Consider the following 23,622-nt stretch of genomic DNA (forward strand, 5'->3'; position numbering starts at 1 on the left):
CATCTGTGGATTTTGGTTTCTGTGTAGGGGTCCTGGAGCCAATCCCCCAGGGATACTAAGGGACAACTGTGTATTGTTTGTCCATTTCTTTTTTAGGTTTACAGTCTTTTTCTTATTGACTTACACTTTTTTTTATATATTAAGGAAATCTGTCCTATGGCTGTGATATGTGTTATACATATTTTCGCCAATTTGTCACTGTTCTTTTTTTTTTTTTTTTTTTTCCTTTTTGAGACAGAGTCTCGCTGTGTTTCCAGGCTGTAGTGCAGTGTCACAATCTCGGCTCACTGCAACCTCCGACTCCCAGGTTCCACAGATTCTTCTGCCTCAGCCTCCTGAGTAGCTGGGATTACAGGCACGTGCCACCACACCGAAATAATTTTTGTATTTTTAGCAGAGACGGGGTTTCACCACGTTGGCCAGGATGGTCTCGATCTCCTGACCTCGTGATGTGCCCACCTTGGCCTCCCAAAGTGCTAGGATTAAGGCGTGAGCCACTGTGCCCGGCCCACTGTTCTTTTAATTATATATTTTTTCATGCAGAGTTTTTGATTTTTATGTAATCAGATTTTAAAATATTTTATGACTTCTAGGTTTCTTTTTAAATTTTTTTATTTCTTTTTATTTTATTTTTTTTTTTTTGCTGAGAGGGAGTCTCACTCTGTTACCCAGACAGGAGTGCAGTGGTGTGACCTCAGCTTACTGCATCCTCTGCCTTCCGGGTTCAAGCGATTCTCCTGCCTCAGCCTCCTGAGTAGCTGGGACTACAGGCGTGTGCCACCATGCCCAGCTAATTTTTGTATTTTTTAGTTGAGACAGGGTTTCACCATATTGGCCAGGCTGGTCTTGAATTCCTGACCTTGTGATCCGCCCACCTTAGCCTCCCAAAGTGCTGGGATTACAGGCGTGAGCCACCGCGCCCGGCCAAACTTTTTTATTTCTTTTATGTTTTGAGACGGAGTCTCACTCTTCACACAGGCTGGAATACAGTGGCACGATCTCAGCTCACTGCAACCTCCACTTTCCAGCTTCAAGTTATTCTCCTGCCTCAGCTGCCTGAGTCGCTGGGATTACAGGCGTCTGCCACCATGCTTGGCTATTTTTTTTTTTTGAAACGGAGTCTTGCTCTGTCGCCCAGGCTGGAGTGCAATAGCAGGATCTCGCCTCACTGCAACCTCCGCCTCCTGGGTTCAAGCAATTCTCTTGCCTCAGCCTCCTGAGTAGCTGGGATTACAGGCGTGTGCCACCATGCCTGGCTAATTCTCATCTTTTTTGTTTTGTTTTTGTTTTTGTTTTTGGAGACGGAGTCTCGCTCTGTGGCCCAGGCTGGAGTGCAGTGGAGCGATCTCGGCTCACTGCAAGCTCCGTCTCCCGGGTTCACGCCATTCTCCTGCCTCAGCCTCCTGAGTAGCTGGGACTACAGGCGCCCGCCACTGCATCTGGCTAATTTTTTGTATTTTTAGTAGAGATGAGGTTTCACCATGTTAGCCAGGATGGTCTCGATCTCCTGACCTCGTGATCCGCCCGTCTCGGCCTCCCAAAGTGCTGGGATTACAGGCCTGAGCCACCATGCCTGGCCACGTTTTTTGTTTGTTTGTTTGTTTGTGAGACAGAGTCTCGCTTTGTCTCCCAGGCTGGAGTGCAATGCAGTGGTGTGATCTTGGCTCATTGCAACCTCCACCTCCCGGGTTCAAGCGATTCTCTTGCCTCAGCCTCCTGAGTAGCTGGGATTACAGGCGCGTGCCACCATGCCCGGCTAATTTTCATTTTTTTTTTTTGGTTTGTTTGAGACAGAATCTCGCTCTGTCGCCCAGGCTGGAGTGCAGTGGCACGATCTCGGCTCACTGCAACCTCGGCCTCCCGGGTTCCATTGATTCTTCTGCCTCAGCCTCCTGAGTAGCTGGGACTACAGGCACGTGCCACCATGCCTGGCTAATTTCTGTATTTTTTTTTTTTTTTTTTTTTTTTTTTTGAGACGGAGTCTCGCTCTGTCGCCCAGGCTGGAGTGCAGTGGCGCAATCTCGGCTCACTGCAAGCTCCGCCTCCGGGGTTCATGCCATTCTCCTGCCTCAGCCTCTCCGAGTAGCTGGGACTACAGGCGCCCGCCACCACGCCCGGCTAATTTTTTGTATTTTTTTTTTAGTGGAGACAGGGTTTCATTGTGGTCTCGATCTCCTGACCTCGTGATCCGCCCGCCTCGGCCTCCCAAAGTGCTGGGATTACAAGCGTGAGCCACCGCGCCCGGCCTTAATTTCTGTATTTTTAGTAGAAACAGAGTTTCACCATTTCGGCCAGGCTGGTCTCAAAATCCTGACCTCGTGATCCGCCCACCTTGGTCTCTCAAAGTGCTGGGATTAAAGGCGTGAGCCGTCGCACTCAGCCAATTTTTGTATTTTTTAGTAGAGACGGGGTTTCACTATGTTAGTCAGGCTGGTTTTGAACTCCTGACCTTGGATCTGCCCTCCTTGGCCTCCCAAAATCCTGGGATTACAGGCGTGAGCCACCATGGCCAGCCTAATTTTTATATTTTTAGTAGAGACGGGGTTTCACCATGTTGGCCAGGCTACTCTTGAACTCCTGACCTCAGGTGATCTGCCCACCTTGGTGTCTCAAAGTGCTGGGATTGCAGGCATGAGCCACTGCACCTGGCTGACTTCTACGTTTCATTTCATATTTTCTTCTCGCACTGTGTTCCTTGCCTGTGTTTTCCTCTAATACATTCACTCCATGTTTTATACGTTAAAACTTTGATCCATATCCAAGGTATCAAAGCCAGCATCACCAGAATTGGGGCAAACTGGCATTATGCACTTCTAATGGAACACTGATACATCAGCTACATAATTTCTTGTGAAAGTGTTTAAGGAACAATTGGCCAAATCCAGATTGTGGAACATCCTAAAGACAAGGGTCCTGGACTCTAAAAAATGTTAATATCCTGATAAACAAAGAAAAGCTGCTAAACCATTCTAGATTAAGTAGGTTGAAGAGCATGGGAACCAAATGCAACTGAGATCCTTGATCCAGTCCTGGATTAAACACAAGTGAAGGCCAAATTGAGGGGGAGGGGGAATTGGGGAAATTTGGATATGGGGTGAATATCAAAGATACTACTAGGTCAATATTAAATTCCTTGGGAAGGCCGGGCGTGGTGGCTCACACCTGTAATTGCAGCACTTTTGGAGGCAGAGGCAGGAGGATTGCTTGAGGCCAGGAGTTCAAGACCAGCCTGGGCAACATAGCAAGACCCATTTCTTAAAAAACAAAACAAGGCCAGGTGCGGTGGCTTACGCCTGTAATCCTAGCACTTTGGGAGGCCAGGGCGGGTGGATCACGAGGTCAGGAGTTCAAGACCAGCCTGGCCAACATGGTGAAATCCTGTCTCTACTAAAAATACAAAAAATTAGCTGGGCATGGTGGCGTGCACCTGTAGTCCCAGCTGCTCGAGAGACTGAGGCAGTGGAATTGCTTGAACCCGGGAGGCGAAGGTTGCAGTGAGCCGAGATCGTGCCACTGCACTCTAGCCTGGCGACAGAGCGAGACTCCGTCTCAAAACAAAACAAAACAAAACTAGGCTAGGCGTGGTGGCTCACACCTGTAATCCTAGCACTTTGGGAGGCTGAGGCAGGCGAATCACCTGAGGTCAGGAGTTCAAGACCAACCTGCCTAACATGGCAAAACCCCATCTCAACTGCAATACAAAAATTAGCTGGGCGTGGTGGTGGGTGCCTATAATCCCAGCTACTTGGGAGTCTGAGGTGGGAGAATCGCTGGAACCCAGGAGGCGGAGGTTGTAGTGAGCTGCAACTGTGCCATTACACTCCAGCCTGGGTGACAGAGTAAGACTCAGTCTCAAAAACAAAACAGGCCGGGTGCAGTGGCTCATGCCTGTAATCCCAGCACTTTGGGAGGCCGAGGCGGGCGTATCATGAGGTCCGGAGATCGAGACCATCTTGACTAACACGGTGAAATCCCGTCTCTACTAAAAATACAAAAAATTAGCAGGGCATGGTGGTGGGCGTCTGTAGTCCCAGCTCCTTGGGTGGCTGAGGCAGGAGAATGGCCTGAGCCTGGGAGGCAGAGCTTGCAGTGAGCCGAGATCGCACCACTGCACTCCAGCCTGAGGGACAGAGCGAGACTCTGTCTCAAAAAAAAAAAAAAAAATAGCCAGGCATGGCGGTCACACTTGTGATCCTAGCTAGTCAGGAGACTGAGGCAGGAGAATCTCTTGAACCCGGGAGGCGGAAATTGCAGTGAGCTGAGGTCACGCCACTGCACTCCAGGTTGGGTAACAGAGCGAGACTCTGTCTCAAACAAAAATCAAAACTAGCCTGGGCAACATGGTGAAACCCCATTTCTACAAAAACTATAAAAATTAGCTGGGCATAGTGGTGCACGCCTGTAGGCCTAGCTACTTGGGAGGCTGAGGTGGGAGGATCGCTTAAGCCTGGGAGGTGGAGGTTGCAGTGAGCTGAGATTGCACCACTACACTCCAGCCTGGGTGACAGGGTGAGACCCTGTCTAACGAAAGACAAGAAAAAAAAAAAGAAAAAAGAGCCAAGTGTGGTTGTGCACACCTGTAATCCCAGCTACTCAGGAGGCTGAGTGGGGAGGATCACTTGAGCCCTGGATGTTGAGGCTGCAGTGAGCTGTGATCGCACCACTGCACTCCACCCTGTGTGACAGAGCGAGACACTGTTTCAAAAAACAAAACCAACCAAACAAGAATTCCTTGGGGTGTTAATGATATTGTGGTTATGTAGGAGAATGGCCTTAGGAGATCTGTGTTGAGGCATTAGCCAAGTATCATGATCTCTGCAATTGACTTTCAGATGGTTCAGGAAAAGCAGCAGTGTGCGTGTACCTTGACATATACCCACAGCATAGAGCCATAAAACATATATAGCAAAATGTGAACAGTGGGACTCCAGGGGCAAGGTATGTGAATGTTCTTGTACTATTCTTTTAGCTCTTCCATGGCTTTGGAATTTTTCAAAAGAAAAAGGTGAGGAGGAAAAAAAAAAAAACAACTTTGTACCATCTGGAATTGATTTTGATTGCAGGTCCTTTGGTTGCCCTGGCCCTCCTGGGTTATTGTCCTGGATTTCTGGTTTCTTTGTCCTTTTACAGCATGTACAATAGTCAGTTTCCCTCTCTCTTAGGAACTTCTTTTTTGGGTGAGTTATTCTTTTTTTGGACTTGGAAGTTTTTATGATTAGTATCTTTCTGGCAGACTTCAGTGACTTTTCTAGAAGCAGATAAAACCTAGCATGCTTTGTCCTGTGCGTTGATGCCTTTTTTGGTTTTGTTTTTGTTTTTTAACATTGCATTATGTACTCCAAGGAAATTTGCAAGGAAGTTTTGTTCTCTGGGACTTAAACAAAGTCTTAATCCTTAGAAATCATCTTAATCATCAAACTAATGTGTTGTGTAATTAACCCTCTTCCAGTGACCCTTGAGATAAGCTTTTTCCTCTCAACGGAGAGTTTTTGCAGGAGAGCAGGTCCTGCTTACATTCTTTGGATATGGGCTTGTAAAGACTCCTGGGTTTCATTTTGTAAAATGTAACAGTCTTGGGTGAGTAGTTGGCCTGGAAAAACTGGAGTCTTTTTGCCAGGGGAGCTCTTAACAGACCAGTTTTGCCAGAAGCTTCTGCTTCCTTTCTGTGGTTTGGTGACTAACAGTTTCGTGGCTTTGGGAAAGGGGATGTCATTACAAATGGGTGGTGGTGGTTCGTCTCCTGAGCTAGTTTGCCAGGGTGTGCCCAGATCTGGGTGTTCATGCCTGCACCCATCGTGACTAGGGACAGTTTCTTGGACACTTTACACTGGCTGCACCTGTGGCTACTCTCCTGAGCTTGTCTGTGGTGGCTTTAACCTTGAACAAACCCTCCAGGGTTTGGGGGTGGATTCCTATTGTATCAGGTGCTGTATTTTCCCCTCTTCTGGGGCAAGTGCGTCTTTTCTGATCTTCCTTCCCTTCAGCTCCAGCTGCCACTGTCCTTGCCTTCAGACTGGACAAGGCCTTGTGACCCATCAGGAGTTTTTGTCCCAATACCATTTCCCCCAGTCAGTTAATGGGATAAACGCATGGGAGATTCTGAAGGGGTCTTTGTTTAAAGCATTGTTGATTTTGATTATTGGCTTGTTAAACATTTGGAGAGGAAGGAAACTGAGTCCTCAACAGCCTCTTAGGGGGAGGTTTCCTCCTTCCTTGGATTATGTTTTGTTCCGAGGTAGCTGGAGGGGGAAGGATCAGGAAGGTCGCCTCCTGCTTAGTAGAGCAGAAGCAATCACCCAAACAAGCAGGCAGTGTGGCTCACGTGATGCATGGAGCCAGGAACCCTGGCCTCTGTAGCACAGATGGGTGTATTTGCGAAGTAAACAGATACACCTATATCTTTATGCAAATTAACACATACCTTTATGCTGACAGCCTGTTGGAAAGAGGCAGTGGCCTTAAAACTTCTTTTCTTTTTTTTTTTTTGAGACAGTCTCGCTCTGTTGCCCAGGCTGGGGTGCAGTGGTGTGATCATAGCTCACTGCAACCTCAGACTCCTGGGCTCTTGGGATCCTCCCACTTCAGCCTCCCAAGTAACTGGGCCTACAGGTGCACGCCACTGCACACCCAGCTAATCTTTTTTTTTTTTTTTTTTTTAAACGGAGTCTCAGTCTGTCCCCCAGGCTGGAATGCAGTGGCGCAATCTCAGCTCACTGCAAGCTCTGCCTCCCGGGTTCATGCCATTCTCCTGCCTCAGCCTGCCGAGTAGCTGGGACCACAGGCGCCCACCACCATGCCTGGCTAATTTTTTGTATTTTTAGTAGAGACGGGGTTTCACCCCGTTAGCCAGGAGGGTCTTGATCTCCTGACCTCGTGATCCACCCGCCTCAGCCTCCCAAAGTGCTGGGATTAGAGGTGTGAGCCACCGCACCCAGCCTGCACCCAGCTAATCTTTTAAAGATTTTTTGTAGAAGCCAGGCGTGGTGGCTCATGTCTATAATGCCAGCACTTTGGGAGGCTGAGGCAGGCAGATCACCTGAGGTCAGGATATTGAGACCAGCCTGGTCAACATGGCAAAACCCTGTCTCTACTAAAAATACAAAATAAAATTAGCCGGACATGGTGGCATGCGCCTGTAGTCCCAACTACTCGGGAGGCTGAGGCAGGAGAATCGCTTGAGCCTGGAAGGCAGAGGTTGCAGTGAGCCGAGATTGTGCCACTGCACTCCAGCCTGGGCGACAGAGGGAAAGAGCGAGACCCCATCTCCAAAAAAAAAAAAAAATTCAAAGAGACGGGGTCTTGCTATATTGCCCAGGCTGGTTTTGAAGTCCAGGCCTCAAGCAATTCTCCTACCCCAGTCTCCCAAAGTGCTGGGATTACAGGCGTTTGCCACTGTGCCCAACAAAACTTATTTTCCTAAGAGTTTGATTGGTAAGAGTTTCCCCAGGAGGCTGCACCTGGGGTCTCTCAGCCAGGTTCCGAGGATGACCATCCCCAGAGCCGGGTGGTGAGGAGGGGGCTGTTTCCGGGGCACAGTCCTGCAGGCGATCCGATTGATTTAATGACCTAATCCTCACCACAGGAAGCTGGAGGCTTTCCCAGCCCTGGGATTCTGAGGGGATGCAGCAAACTCAGTTCAGGAAGCTTGTTTGTTTGAACCAATTATAGAGGCTTTAATGAGGGAAAGCTATGGAGGGAATGGGGCAAGGGGAGAAGAGCTGGAGAGAGAGGTGACTGTTGAGAAGGTCTGGGTGACCCTCAGGCAATGGGAGGGCTGGGCCATGCCTAGGCCTGCCTCTGAGGATGAGGCTTGTCCTTGTGGGAATGGGGTGGCGTGAACATGTCAGTGTGGTTCAGAGTGAAGGGACCTTATGTACCTTGTGGAGAAACGTGAGTGCCCCCTACTCCCGCCAAAAATAGCACCGTGTCAGTTTTCCCCCTTTCTCCTTGAAGTACTTTTAAATTTCCTAATGTAATTAAAATTTTAAGCTGTGACCCTGCAAAGAGCTGGCATAGCTTTTGACAGCGGGATTGATGGAGCTTCCATAGGTCAGAATTTCCAGTCTGATTGCGCTCTCTGGAGGTGACCCACGCTCTCCAGAACCTCTGGGCCAGGCTCCATCCCTGGAATTACTAGGTCTGGAAGTGTTCCCTTCCTGACAGAAATGCAAATTAATTTGCCTTTTGGGGACTTAGCTTGCTGGGGACCTCTCTGGTGTCCCAGGAGAGAAAAAGCATTCCTCTACCTCCAGTTTACACAGAGGATCTTTTGATGCCTTTGCTCAGGAAGCTTCCTGCCAGGTGCACAGCCCATGGGGAAGGCCCGTCAGGCCTGGGAGACCTCATACCCAGGAGTGAGGGGGCGCTTGTACCCACTCAAGAGCTAGGATTCCAGCCCTTCCATCGGCTTATAAATAGACGAAGCCTCTGTATTCTGCATTAGTAACCCCTCTGGAACCTGCCAGAGGCTGAAGGTCATGAGTCAGACTGAATTAAAGGAAGATCCGTGGCTGGATTTTGTAGGCGTGCTGGTTCCTGACTTCAGGTCTCAGGCTCTGATTTGGCCAGGTTCCAGGGCTCCAGCTGTTCTCTGGAAAGAGAAAAGAATCTCTTTTAAAATTAAGCCGAAAGATGCCTTTCTTTCCTTCTGTCCTTGTCCCCCCACTGTGCAGAGAGAAAACCTCCACCAGCATGTCCCCTTGGTTAGAACGGTAGAGCCTGAGGACATAGCCCAGGATTCTGAGTGTTCTGGGGCAGCCAAGGAAACTTCCTCAGGCTCCACATGCCTTCCTGTTTATGTTGTTTTCAGCTGAATTGCAAGAGGCTTTCAGGGCAGGCCTGCCAGGTACTCTTGCCTCTCTGTAAAAAGGTGGGTTTCACTCAATTCGGGACTGGAGAGACAGTGAGATCTGGGCCAGGATCACAAGGATAAATATTTTAAACCAGAAGATGTAAACAGATGCCTCATGCCAATCCAGTTATAGGAACGTGCAGGTTCCTCCAACTCCTTGATGTGTTAGGATTATCTGAAGTGAAGACATACAAAGGCTGGGGGTCACTTCCTTCATGGTGCCCATTCATTTCACCACTCGAGGAGCCCCAGTTGTGGCTAGCAGTGGTGTCTTACCTGTCCAAATTCTTCAGCACAGAGCCTTACAAGTTTTTCTAGGGTCTACAAAAATATTGGCCATGTGGGAAAAAAATATATCACTCCCTCTACTCTTGTGAGTTATGTGAGGATTACATTTAATAAGAGATGTGGGTTTGTTTTAGTATGTCTCTGAGAATAAGGTTCCCTGGGGCCTATAAAGGTCTTAAAGCCACCCCCGGTCTGTCCTCAAAGAGCTTCCAGTCTGGTGGTGAACATTTCTCAGATATCCAGGTACAGTGTTGGGGCGGTGATGCAGGAAGAGGAAATGCAGGCGGATGTGCAGACGCAGGCCTTGAGGCAGCCCAGAGAAGGTGTTGTAGGGCAGAGAACATCCGTGAGGCTTGGTCTCAGGAATCAGGGAGGGAAGGAAGTTCTAGGTGGAAAGCATAGCAGATGCAGAGGCCCAGAGATGTGGAGGGAGCCTGGTGCAATCAGCAGCTCCGAGACGGCCCCCTAGTAGGGCTTCTCACTTAGCTCTCCAGACGTGGGGCTGGATAATTATTGGTGGTGGGCACTGATCCTGGCCTCTACCCAGCAGGACCCCACTAGTCGTGACAATCAAAAATGTCTCCAGATATTGCCACATTTCTGCTGTGGGGCAGAATCGCCCCCATTGAGAGCCACAGCTGTAGAGGGAATATGAGAGTAAGCTTGGATCTGACCGCCTGCCTCAGTGCGTGGGAGGGACAGAAGGAACCCTTTCTTTTTGCTTCCTGTCCAGCATGCAGGTCCTGGGGAAGCTGTCTCCAGGCAGGTTTGTGCCTGTGCTGGAGCACTTTGGGGTGTGTGGCATGCCTGCTGGTGGCCTGCAGAGCTTGCTCTGAACAGGAGCCCCTTCATAGGAGGATGCCCAGTGGTTCCAGGCACCTCCCTCCCAGCCTGGTTGCCGTGTCAGTACCTTTCCTGCGGTAGGTAGGCGGCTCAGCTGGATGCAGCATTGCATGCTGGCCATTGCGGGGCTGTATTGAATCAGGTTAGGTGGATTTGATTTAAATGCTCCCAGAACCTTCCGAAAGGGCCTTCATCAGAGGGCTCTGGACCTGGAACAGTGCGCGTGGCGCTGCTGTGAAGGAGACAGGCGGGCTACTGTGAGCTCGGAGTGTGCAGAGGGCAAACTGTTGAGAATTCCATAATCACTCCCACGGCGGCAGACCTGTAGCCAGAGAGGAAAGGGTCCTCCTGCATTTGGGCTTCATGGCTGCCCCCACTGGAGGAGGGCTAGCTATGGCTAACATTGGGTGGTCTGAGATGCAATGCAGATGGCACTGTGTGTAGACAGATGCAGGGCCTCTGCATCGCCTTACATTACCATTTCTCAATTTTTTTTTTTTTTTTTGAGACCGAGTCTTCCTCTGTCACCCAGGCTGGAGTGCAGTGGTGCGATCTTGGCTCACTGCAATCTCTGCCTCCTGGGCTCAAGCAATTCGCCTGCCTCAGCTTCACACCCAGCTAATTTTTGGTATTTTTTAGTAGAGGCGGGGTTTCACCATGTTGGCCAGGCTGGTCTTGGAACTCCTGACCTCAGGTGATCTGCGCGCCTCAGCCTCCCAAAGTGCTGGGATTACAGGCATGAGCCACCACGCCCGGCCACCATGCCCAGCTTTTAAACTTTTTTTTAAATTTTTTGTAGAGATGGGGTTTCACTGTGTTGCCCAGGCTGATCTCAAACTCCTGGCCTCAAGTGATACTCCCACCTCAGCCTCCCAAAGTGTTGGGATTACAGGCATGAGCCACTGCTCCCAGGCCATATTTTCTTTTTAAAAATTAATTAGCCGGGCGTGGTGACTCATGCCTGTAATCCCAGCACTTTGGGAGGCTGAGGCAGGTGGATCACTTGAGGTCAGGATTTCAAGACCAGCCTAGCCAATATGGTGAAACTCTGTCTTTCCTAAGAATACAAAAATTAGCTGGGTGTGGTGGCGGGTGCCTATAATCCCAGCTATTAGGAGGCTGAGGCAGGATAATTGCTTGAACCTGGGAGGCGGAGGTTGCAGTGAGCCGAGATCGCACCTCTGCACTCCAGCCTGGGTGACAGTGCGAGACTCCATCTCAAAAATAATTAATTAATTTGTATTGGTATATAATAATTGTAAGCCTTATCTTATTTTCGAATTGATCTCTGATTGGCAGTGGGTTGGACTCTGTTTTTCTTTTTCCTGTAAGGTGGATTTTCCTTTTTCTTTCTTTTTTTTTTTTCTTGAGATGGAGTCTTGCTCTATCGCCAGGTTGGAGTGCAGTGGCGAGATCTCAGCTCACTGCATCCTCCCTCCTGGGTTCAGGCAATTGTCTTGCCTCAGCCTCCTGAGTAGCTGGGACTATAGGTATGTGCCACCATGCCCAGCTAATTTTTGTAATTTTAGTAGAGACAGGGTTTTACTATGTTGGTGATCTCTTGACCTCCTGATCTGCACACCTCCACCTTCCAAAGTACTGGGGTTACAGGCGTAAGCCACCGTGCCTGGCCCAGATTTTTCTTTTAATTTCAGTTAAAATGGATAATGCGTCTGTCAACTCCTGAGCCAAAAGGGGCTGTTAGGAGAGAGGGAAAGCATGGCCTTGGATCCAGGCTTACCACTTATTACTCCATGGCCTCAGGCAGGTTACTTACCTTCTCTGAGCCTCAGTTTTGTCGTACATAAAATAGGAATAATTCCTACCTTGCAGGCTTGTGAGGGCTGACCGACTCTGCCACTCTGTGCTTGGGCTTAGAAAATGCTGTGGTGACAACAGTAATTATGGTTCTTCGGTAGCATCACCTGGCTTCAAGGAGCAGGAAGGAGCTTTGCATCAGGTTTGAATTGGGGTTGGTGACCTCAAGACACATTCCCCATCCCAGGCTTATCCCCTAAGAATGGGGCTGTGGCCTGCAAATGCCATGCCTCCCTAGGAGGCCTGTTTTGTCCTAACTCTGCTGGTGGAGTGCGGTTCGGGAATACCGAGCATGGCTCTGGATGGAGGAGGCTGCAACGTGGACTTTATTAATTAAGGCGGTTGCTCCTGAGGCCTGAGAGTCCGGGAGGTTGTTGCAGTTTAATTACTGAGAATGGAGCGTGTGGAAATTCCCTCTGGTACTCCCTTTTTTGATGTTGCTAGAGGACCTGAGGTGCTGCCTTGTGTGGGACTCTAGCAGGAGCTGCGTGGCAGGCCTCTGTCCCCTGTCCCCCTCGCTGACTCAGAGTGACTGTTTACCCAGGTACTTGTATACTGGAGAGCAGCAGGGCAGAGTGGTTGAGACCTTGGACAATCTGGGTTCCATCCTGCTCCAATATGGACTAGCTGGGCGATGAGTTACGTCATCTCTGTGCACCGTGGCATGCTCATTTGTAAAGCCCTGTAGGGACGTGTGTGGCGAAGACTGAATGATTCACTTACCTGAGAGTTGCAAATGTTGCAAGGCACAGAGTAAGCCAGAGTACATGTCAGCTACTTCTTTAAAGCAGTGCTCTCGCCCTGGTGATTTTGTCCCCTGCGGGACACACGGCAATGTCAGAATACATATTTGATTGTCACAACTGAAGGGGGGCTGCTACTGGCATCTAGTGGGTGGAAGCTAGGAATGCCTCTCAGCTTCTGCAATGTGCAGACAGCCCTCCAGCAAAAATGCACCCAGTCTGAAATGTCAGCAGCACCCTGCTGAGAAGTGTCCTCAGTGATTCGGGGCAGCACTCAGACTGTGGAAGCAAGGTCCCCTCCCGGCTCTCCATCCCTTATCATTCCTCTGAGCCAGCTGGGGACTGATGGGCAGCTGGGAGAGAAGAGACGAGAAGCTGAGGGTATTAAAAGCCTTTGAATTCTGTTTATTTTTACTCCCATCCTCCGTAACAAAAAGCATTTACTTACGTGGTCTATGTCATTTTCTCATCTTATTAGTATAGTAACTAGAATTTATTGAGCCTTTGCTGTATACCAGGCACTCACTGGGCCAAGTACTTTTTTTTTCTAGAGATGGAGTTTCACTCTTGTTGCCCAGGCTGGAGTGCAATGGCGCAATCTTGGCTCACCACAACCTCTGCCTCCCAGATTCAAGCGATTCTCCTGCCTCAGCCTCCCAAGTACAGGCATGCACTACCACACCTGGCTAATTTTGTATTTTTAGTAGAGACAGGGTTTCTCTGTGTTGGTCAGGCCAGTCTCGAACTCCCAACCTCAGGTGATCCACCCACCTTGGCCTCCCAAAGTTCTGGGATTACAGGCATGAGCCACCGCACCTGACCTCCTTTTTTTTTTTAGAGATAGGGTCTTGCTCTGTCACCTAGGCTGGAGTTCAGTGGCATGGTCACTGCTCACTGCAGCCTTGATTTTCCAGGCTCAAGCAATCCTCCCACCTCAGCCTCTGGAATAACTGTGACTGCAAGTGGACGCCACCGCACCTAGCTAACTTTTGTATTTTTTGTAGAGACGGAGTCTCACTATGTGCCCAGGCTTCAAGTGCTTTCTTTGTATGTTATCTCATTTTCACAACCTGCCCTTGAGGTAGTTGCTGTTATCACCCCCTTTCTACAGAAAAGGAAACCAAGGCTCAGAGATGGAAAAGACTCTCAAAGTCTAAAATGAAGCTCATGATTGTCCCCAAAATTGTTCCACTTGCTTCTCCCCATCTCAATTGATAGGAATGTCGACCTTCAGCCACTTAGCCTGAAAACCCAGGAGCCGCCACCATAGCCCCCGCACCCCACAGTGCGCTCCCTGATGATCCTGTTGTCTGCCTGTGCCACGAGTCCCCAGCTGGCTGCCTTGAACCCTCACCCTCTGCTGCTGCCCCCTCACCGGAGACACCAGCAGATCTGCCTAGATTCCTGCCACGGCCTCTGCTCTGGCCCTGGGCCTGTCTCCATTTAACAGTCAGGTGGTCCTGCTGGACCCCGAGTCAGACCGGCCATTCCTCTGCTCCCAGACTCCCTCTCTCACCGTCTTCCCATCTTTGCTCAGGAAGGGCCCGCTGCCCACCCTCACACTCCTGTTCCCACTCACCCGCGGGTTGGCCCCAGCCCCTCTCTTTTTCCTGTGTACTAAGGATTTCCCCGTCACTCGTGTTTTATTGTCTGCCTTCTCCTCTCTCTAGGATGTACATAGGCATTTGGGGCTGGTTTTTCTCTGATGTGTTCCAATTTATAGCAAATGCTCCTCATCCTCCCATGACGGCACCTTCCTCTTCCTCAGGATTCCTTGGGCAGCTGACTCTGAACTGGTGACCAGGTCCCCTTGGCTCCCACACCTTGTCCTGGATGTGACCTGCTAGATAGAAGCTTTGCCTGTGGGTCTGGGTGGCTCTGGGCAGCCTGAGTCTTCCTTTCAGATCCTGATTTCTGTTGGGAGGCCTGGGGCTGGGCAGCCTTTGGGGATTAAGGCCTGGCCGTCTTCCCTCTTCCTTTGAGCTGTGGGGCCTACAATGGTGCTCTCTTCCTCCCCAGACTCCTCTGCCCCAAGGGCTGCCATGGCCCCTGGTGAAAGCCTGGCTGGCTGCTAGCTGATCTCTCCCTCCCTGCTGTGGGCTGGGGAGTGTGCCTGGAGCCATTCCCAGGAAAGGGCATCCAGTTAACTGAGCTTAGCTGGTCCTCCCCTCTGGCCCAGTCCCGTCGCCCCCGCTCACTGCCCGGCAGCTGTTGGGTCCTTTGCACCCCGGCTCTGCCTACAGGCCCAGCCACAGGCAATCTGCTGGCCCAGATGCCCTCCCCCTTCCACGGGAGCCTTTTCTGTGCCTCTGCCTCACTCTCCCCTTCCTCTGCTCCCTGCCCTCCTCCTCCTTCCTCCTTCCCCATGGATTCCCTCCCTCCTGCCCACAGCATCTTCAGCCTCCCCTCCCCCGACCTTCCTCCTTGACTGTTTGGGTGGTGACCTCCTCTGAGCTCCCCCTGCACCGTTAAGTCAGCCGACCCACCTGGAGGAGGCAAAGCTGAGGTTAAGACTCACCTGAGGCTGAGCACAGCTCTCAGGCAGAGCAAGTGGGGGCCAGGGCACCCAGGAAAGGACAGGCAAGATTCTGCCCCTCTTCTCCCTCTTGCAGGGACTGACGGACTTGACAACGGTGACAGCACTGTGTACTGAGTTCCAGGAGGACCATGAGGAGGGAGGGAAGGGGTCTCTAGGCAGAGGAAGAAGAGCAGAAGCCGCTCATCCTCCCTGCTCTCCTTGCGGGCCTGCCATCCCACACACCAGGTGTTGGATCAGGCTGGCATGGGGTTATTACAGCGACTGAAGCAGCCCCTGTCCTGTTGAAGCATGTGCATGGGGGGCAGTCCCACGCTTAGGGCTGTGATGGGGACAGGAGCCTGTGGGTCCTGAGTAGACATGGGATGGGGCAGGTAGACCTCTCCACTGCCCTGCTGTGCCTCCTTCTTAGAAAACCCACCAGTTCCTGCCTCTCGGGAGCAGCTCTCACTGTTCTTGCTCCCTCTCTGCCCTGCACCTGGGCCTCGTGAGGTCCTGCCTGTGGTGCCCCACCTGCCCTTCCACACATCTCACACAGGGCTTCACATGAATCCACCCAGACTCCAGTCTTCCTGGGAGACCACTCTGCCCAAGTCATCTCCTGACCAGGGCCCGAAGCCCTTCGCTTGGCAGGTTGGACTTCCTGCCAGAGAGAGGCTCCCCCGGTCCCTGACCTACCCTCCTGCACTGTCCTGCTGCTGCCACCCAGGCACCCGCTGTTCCTGACTGCTCTGGCTCTGCATGCCCACAGAAGGCGCCCCCTGCCCTGTGGCTGCCCCACCCGTGCTCGCATGTGTTTTCTTCCCGAGGCCCCCCATTCTCACTCCAGGCCAAGTAGCCCCCAGAAGTGCCCCTGATGTCTCCCAGAACTAGCTTGTCACCGTGTCTCGATTCTGGCCCTAGAACCCTCTGCAAATGTTCACCGTAGTGCTGACTTGATCCCAAGGGCACATGCCTTGTGCCATTCCTCTGCTTTTGCACCTCCTTGGGCTTCTCAGTCCCAGCTGTCCAGCCTGTCCTTCGGGGCCTCACCCTGGACATGTGCCAGGCCTCTCCCCACAGCCATAGCCACAGCCCCACTCTTACACTCCTCCTGGCCCTTCTCTACCCAGCCAAGCTCCTGCCTGGTTGCTCCCCCTCCCCTCCTGCTTCCCATTGCTCCACCCCAGCCTCTTCTCCACGCCTTTGCCACAGTGGTCTTTTCAAGCTGAGGCTTGACTTCCTTCTGCTGAAACATCTCTTCCCCTCCCCCTGAGTGTCCCTGTGGTCCAGCTCTAACTTGGCCTAAGCCACATCTCTTCCTGCTTCAGGGCCTTCCTACGTGTATGCCACCCCTACCAACTCCTCCTCCTCCTCCTCCTCCAGGCTCCCAGCCGCACATCCCCGAGGCGACTCAAACTTAATCTTCATATTCTTTGTCTCAGTGTCTGAGATCATTGATCTGGGTGACTTGACTGGTGTCTGTCTCCCCATGCTCATTGGAAGCCTCTCATCACATGTGAGCCACGGCTGTTTTGCTCACCTGTGTATTCTCAATGCCTGCCGTAGAATAGATGCTCAGTAATTGTTCGCTGAACTTCTGTGTCTTGTGCCTTCCCCTTTCTCTCTACCAGCAAACTCCTGTTCATCCTTCAAGGCCCAGCTCCAGTGACTTCTCCCTGGAGCCATTGGCAGCTAGCCTCTCCCCTGCCTTCCTGCAGAGCTTACTACACCCCTTTGCTCTGCCACTTCCTATGCTGGCTTAAGGCCCTGGGTCTTCTTTCCTCAGGGGCAGATGCTTGGCACAGTACATGGCATGTGATTGGCACTCTAGGAGGGTTTGTGTCTTGACCTAACATATCTTTTTGGCTCATTATCATGTATTATTTGTGTGGTTTTCTCTTTGCCTTGTGTTGTGTGGTTTTCTCAGCCACTCAGTCAACTCTTGGAATGCAGGCTCAGTGTCAAGGCCCCAGTTCTGTACCTTGTGCTCCCCAAGCCTGGTTCAGGGCTGTGTGTACCTAGAAAAGTTTTAGTAAATCCTTCTTGAGTCCATTTAGTGTCTACTTAAGGTTGTGGAACCCTTGGCAGTTTGAGAAGCATCTTGACCTTCTTTTTCTCATTCTGGACCAGCTGTATCATTTGCAGGGCTCAGTGCAAGCCCCCTTGTTCAGAAATTATTAAAAATTTCAAGGCCGGGGCCCAGCATGGTGGCTCACGCCTATAATCCCAGCACTTTGGGAGACTGAGGTGGGCGGATCACCTGAGGTCAGGAGTTTGAAACTAGCCTGGCCAACATGGTGAAATCTGTCTCTACTTAAAATACAAAAAATAGCCGGGTGTGGTGGCGGGCACCTGTAATCCCAGCTACTCGGGAGGCTGAGGCAAGAGAATCTCTTGAACCTGGGAGGCGGAGGTTGCAGTGAGCTGAGATCGTGCCATTACACTCTCTAGCCTGGGCAATAAGAGCGAAACTCCATTCTCAAAAAAAAAAAAAAAAAAAAAAAAAAAAAAAAAAAAAGATTTCAAGGCTGGGTGTGGTGGCTCATGCCTGTAATGAGAGGCAGAGGTGGGAGGATTGCTTGAGCCCAGGAGTTCAAGACCACCCTGGACAACATAATGAGAACCTGTCGCTACAAAAAATATAAAAATTAGCCGGGTATGGTGGTGCATGCCTGTGGTTCAGCCGTGCAGGAGGCTGAGGTGGGTGGATTGCTTGAGCCAGGGAGTTCGAGGCTGCAGTGAGCCATGATTGCACCACTGTACTCCAGCTGGAGCAACAGAGCAAGACCCTCTCTCTCAAAAGAAAAAAAAAAAAAAGAATTTCAAGACGGTGAGAGCAGAACAGTAAACCAAGCATGGGGCCCTCCTGAATGCAGGCCCTGTGTGACTGTCCAGGCCTCAGAACCGGGAAGCCAGCCCTAGTCTCACCTCCACTGAGGGAAGACGTGATAGAGGTCACGATCTATCTCCTTTCTATGGGTGGTGAAATGAAGTGCACAGAAGAGCAGTCACTGGCCTCGCGTTGCACAACCAATCAGTGACACAGCAGAACTGAAAACTGAATCCAGTTATTGGAGCATGCTTACTGTCTTACGTGGATGGCCCTGGGGTCCAGGGACTTTTAGCCTCAGTTTCTTCCTCTGTAAACTGGGAATATTGACCTGACTATAAAAATGACAAATATAGGGCTGGGCGCGGTGGCTCACGCTTGTAATCCCAGCACTTTGGGAGGCCGAGGCGGGCGGATCACGAGGTCAGGAGATCGAGACCACGGTGAAACCCCGTCTCTACTAAAAATACAAAAAATTAGCCGGGTGTGGTGGCGGGCACCTGTAGTCCCAGCTACTTGGAGAGGCTGAGGCAGGAGAATGGTGTGAACCCGGGAGGCGGAGCCTGCAGTGAGCCGAGATTGTGCCACTGCACTCCAGCCTGGGCGACAGAGCGAGACTCCGTCTCAAAAAAAAAAAAAAAAAAAAAAAGACAAATATAGGTGATTATTAAAACATCAGGAAACAATAGATGCTGGCGAGGCTGTGGAGAAATAGGAACGCTTTCACACTGTTGGTAGTAGTGTGAATTAGTTCAACCATTGTGGAAGACAGTGTGGTGATTCCTCAAGGATATAGAACCAGAAATACCACTTGACCCAGCAATCCCATTACTGGGTATATACCCAAAGGATTACAAATCATTCCACTGTAAAGATACATGCACACTTATGTTTATTGCAGCACTATTTACAATAGCAAAGACTTGGAACCAACCCAAATGCCTATCAATGATAGACTGGATAAAGAAAACGTGGCACATATACACTGTGGAATACTATGCAGCCATAAAAAAGAATGAGATCGTGTCCTTTGCAGGGACATGGATGAAGCTGGAAGCCATCATTCTTAGCAAACTAACACAGGAACAGAAAACCACACATCATATATGTTCTCGCTCATAAGTGGGAGTTGAACAATAAGAACACATGGACACAGGGAGGGGAACAACACACACCGGGGCCTGTTTGGGGGCTGGGGGCAAGGAGAGGGAGAGCATTAAGACAAATATTGAATGCATGCGAATCTTAATACCTAGGTGACGGGTTGATAGGTGCCACAAACCGCCACGGCACATGTGTACATACCTGTGTAACCTGCACGTTCTGCACTTGTATCCCGGAACTTAAAGTAAAAAATAAATAAATATATATTTTTTAAATGGCAAATATGCTGCTGTTTGGTTAGCAAGAAATAAAATAAAAAATTAAATGACAAATAGAACAGCTGTCTGTGAATCCCTGGAGAGTCCCTATCCTTTGACCCCTTCCCTTGAAGTCAGGAATACAACGTTCCCGTCTGCTTCTTGGAAGGGTCTGAGCCCTGTAGACAGGAATGATAATTGGCTGTCATGGTAGTAGAAGAAATTAAAGCCCTTCAGAAGTAGAGGAAGGCTCTCTTTTCATCTCTTTTTGAAAGAATGTGGGGACTTAGGTGGAAAGTTCCCCAGGGTTCCTTGGTATTTTGGTGCTTTGATATCTAGAGGAATAAAAGAGCAATTAATTGCTATAAATGGCCTGTTCCCGTAGGGTTAGTCTGACGGTGGAGGGGGTGGCAGTGGTGGGTGACAGCTCTCCTATCCCAGGACCAGTGCTGGTTAAAGGGACACACAGAACAGAGAGTCAGAGGTTTACAGTGATGTCTGACTTTAGGGGAGGCTTTGGAAATCCTGCTTTCTCCAGAAAACATGTCTTCCTCAGCCCGTTGGGTCATCGAGCAACTTTCTTTTCAGAATTCATTGAGGACAGTGGGTTTCCAAGCTGTCATTGGCCCCACACCTCTCTCAAAACCAGTTTCTCAAAGTGTTGTCTGGCAACCTTTCCCCCACTACAGGGCTGACAGCGGAGAGCCCTGTGGTAGAAGAGTGGGTAGTAAAAGTGGGTGTAAAAGCACCTACTTTTTTTTTTTTTGAGATGGAGTCTCACACTGTTCCCCAGGCTGGAGTGCAGTGGTGCGATGTCAGCTCACTGCAAGCTCTGCCTCCCAGGTTCAACCGATTCTCCTGCCTCAGCCTCCCAAGTAGCTGGGATTACAGGCACCCACCACCATGCCCAGCTAATTTTTTGTATTTTTAGTAGATACAGGGTTTTACTGTGTTGGCCAGGCTGGTCTCAAATGCCTGACCTTGTGATCCACCCGTCTCGGCCTCCCAAAGTGCTGAGATTACGGGTGTGAGCCACCGCGCCTGGCAAAAGTACGCACCTTTAACAGAACATGTGGTTGTCTACCGCATAATATATAACCACAGACCTGTGCCCTCACCATTTATTGGGATGATTGATATGTGCGTTGGAGATGTGAGGCACTGGGTCTTGCACCCCAGCAGAGCAGGTGGTGCAGCTGGAGCAGGTAGGCAAGGCTCCCAGCGCCCCTCACAGCCTCCTGCTTCTCTTGTGTCTCTGCCCCCTCGGCAGTCCACGCTCTTGCTCCATTAACCTGTGCAGGTGACCTGAACGATGAGCTCTTGTGTGGGAGGCAGAAGAAAAGAAGGCAGTGTTCTGAGATTCCTGCCAGAGGTGTACTGGGGGCACGTAGACATGTGGCTAGGCTGTAGGTCTGTGAACAAGCTGCGACTGTGCTTTTCGTGTGTTTCTAGCGTGTGTCTGTGTTGATGTTTATGTACACAACTGCAGGTGTTCACCAAGCACACAGACACATATACATGCACTGAGCACAGAGGCTGCGGGTGCTGAGCTACCTGTGCCTTGCTTGTCATGTTAGATTTGGTAGGTGGGGCATTCTCTTGTGCAGGTGCAGGACTTGGCCATCAACTGTCCTGGAGTGATGCATTCTGGTCCACAGTGTCTCTGAACACAGCATCTCAATTAGACTTGGTGACTAAGCCAAGGGGAGCAGGGTGTGTGGTGTTGAGCAGACTGACCTGCTTCGGCCGGAAATGCCAGGCCAGCCGAGCTGCCGTCAGCACCTTATTTATCCCAGAGGTGTGGGTGCGGGTTTCCTGGCTTGCCAGACACACAGGTATTTCTGGACCGCGGCAGAGCCGGGCTCCACGAACTTCCCGCCAGTGGTTGTGCATCCTCAGCGTGGGGCGTGTGCTCCAGGCCCAGCCCTGGCAGCTGCCTGGGCCCTCCCGACTCCTCCCACAACCTGTGTTCTGTGTTTCTGCAGGGCGGCACCTTCCTACTTCTGCCCAGCCACAGCCCTCCCCTCACAGTTGAGCACCTGTTTGCCTGAAGTTAATTTCCAGAAGCAGGTAAGGCCTCCAGGGGAAGGACTCTGTAATGTGGCCATACAGTAGTGTGGGGTGGGGGGTGAGGAGTCCTCTTGGACGCCAGGCTCCAGGGCTGATTATGAAGTTAGCTCATCTGTTACCTTTCACTATGAGCCCTAATGCTCATTTCTCCAGATGTGTTGGTTCTTCTGGAGAATGTTAGGATGCTGCTGATTTCTTTTAGACGAAGACATGTACAGATTCTGGATAATATTTCATATAAGCTCTAGGAACCACCAGTTCTATGGCATTGTATTTTTTTGCAATGTAAACATCATGAAAGTGTAAACTGCACGTTTTTAAAGTTATTAGAATCTATCACAATGTGTTTTAAAATGGACAAAACAAAAGACGAGTGCAGGGGCTGGAGGCAGCTAGTGTGTCTGAAGGAGCAGCTTTGCTCCCTGGCCTTGCCTGAGCTTACTTGACATCTTCCTAGCAGGTGCAAGACCACACTGGGTATAAGTGAATATTCTAACATAGATAAATGTGGATGTTCAAGAGCATTAGCTTCCAGTTTAAAAATAAAAAAGGAGTGCAGGTGGCTGTGTTTGTATTCAGGGCCACTCGTGCCTGTCAAAGCGAGGCCAGCTTTCAAAGCTCTTTATTAGAATGGGTTGCATTTCCCAGACAGAGACCCATACAGGAAGCCACAGCCATCCAGCCTCCAACTGCCGCATGTGACTTTCAGCAGTCTTGTTCTCCAGGTCCCTCTTGCACTACCTCCTAATTCTTCTAAAGTGAGATCAACTGCTTAAAAGCTGGAGATTACATGGTGGTCGAGATTAGGTCCCTGCAAAGGCTAGGAAAGAGTGTGGCATCTGAGCCTGCCTCTTACAGATGCCCTTGGGTGTCTCCCTGAGAAGGTGGTGTGGCCTGTGGAGCCAAGGCCAGTTCTCCCATTGTGTGGACCTTTCACAGTGCTGGGGAGGCACTTCCTCACTATCCTTTCCTGACCAGCCAAGCTTCCTTCAACAGAGAGGTAGCTCCGAACTGTGTGTGTGTGTGTAGCAGGAGTGTGTCTCTGTGTTTAAATTGAAGGTACGTACCTTAATGTCTTTTCATTGTGTTTGCCCCAATCAGATGTCATTTTCTGGGATGGCACCCACTTTTTGCAGAATGTGTGGTTGTCTACTACATAATAAATAACCATGGACCTGTTCCCTCCCCATTCATTTGGATAGTTAATAGTTGCCTGTTGTTTCTTTTCTGTTTTATTGTTTTTGTTTTTTGAAATGGAGTCTCACTCTGTCGCTCAGGTTGGAGTGCAGTGGTGTGATCTTGGCTCCAGGCAACTGCTGCCTCCCAGGTTCAAGTGATTCTCCTGCCTCCATCTCCGAGTAGCTGGGATTACAGGCGCCCACCACCTCGCCTAGCTAATTTTTTGTATTTTTTGTAGAGACTGGGTTTCACCATGTTGGCCAGGCTAGTCTCCAACTCTTAACCTCAGCTGATCCGCACGCCTCGGCCTCCCAAAGTGCTGGGATTACAGGCATGAGCCACTGTGCCCGGCCTGTTTCTTTTCATTTTCCTTTTTTTGGCTCACCTCTGCCTTGGGCAGCTAACAGAAATTTTCTTAGGATTTGGAGTGGAAGTTGCCCCATTTTAGATGCTGGAATGTTTATGGGAATAGCCAAGAGACCATAATTGAAAACCATCATTACTTTTGGTTCTCACGTTCAAGGACTGGATGAATAATTAGTGTGTCTAATTTAGTTGCAGTTTTAGTTTATGTAATTTAAACATAGTTTAATGGAGACTAGTTTTTGATCCCTACAGGGGAAATAAGATTTCTCAAGTGAAATGAATCTGATGCTTGTCAGAATTGTGGTAAAAATATAATAGCACATTTGCTTGTATAGGCAACAGAGACATACTTTAATATACTCGTAGCACACCATGACTGAAATGTCTGTATTGTTTGGGTTGATTATGATTTATTCTCTCCAATTATGAGTTTGCTCCACACTGACACCCTTACTGCAGATGAGGAGAGAATTATGTAAGCCAGTCACGGTGTTTCTGTTTGGTTGGAGTGGGAAGGGTGGGAACATGTGCTCCTGGCTGCATTTCTGCTCCAGATCCAGCCCTGAGTGTGCCCTCTTGTTAGGAGCAGGACGGAATCAGCTCAAACTGAGCTGGAAGAATTCTCCATGACCACACTTTTTAGAAAAGACAAGTCAAGGGTCTTCTCTGTAGCGAGAAGAACTGTGTCTTCCAGGGAAGTGAGTTGAAGCAGGAGTAGCCTGGCTCCAAAATGCAGGCGCAGATGACACCGCAGG

General features: G+C 50.2%; 1 protein-coding gene across 1 annotated transcript in view; it reads left to right on the plus strand.

The window, feature by feature from the left end:
• The window catches only part of CTNNBIP1 (catenin beta interacting protein 1), a 64,102-nt gene that overhangs the window by 12,220 nt on the left and 28,260 nt on the right, over nt 1-23,622 (plus strand). Inside the window, exon 2 of the mRNA XM_055261896.2 lies at nt 21,238-21,322. The gene's annotated coding sequence lies outside the window, so the exon portion shown is untranslated. The remainder of the gene's footprint in view (nt 1-21,237; nt 21,323-23,622) is intronic.

This window comes from Symphalangus syndactylus, chromosome 22 (genome assembly GCF_028878055.3).
Source record: "Symphalangus syndactylus isolate Jambi chromosome 22, NHGRI_mSymSyn1-v2.1_pri, whole genome shotgun sequence".
Lineage (NCBI taxonomy): Eukaryota > Metazoa > Chordata > Mammalia > Primates > Hylobatidae > Symphalangus > Symphalangus syndactylus.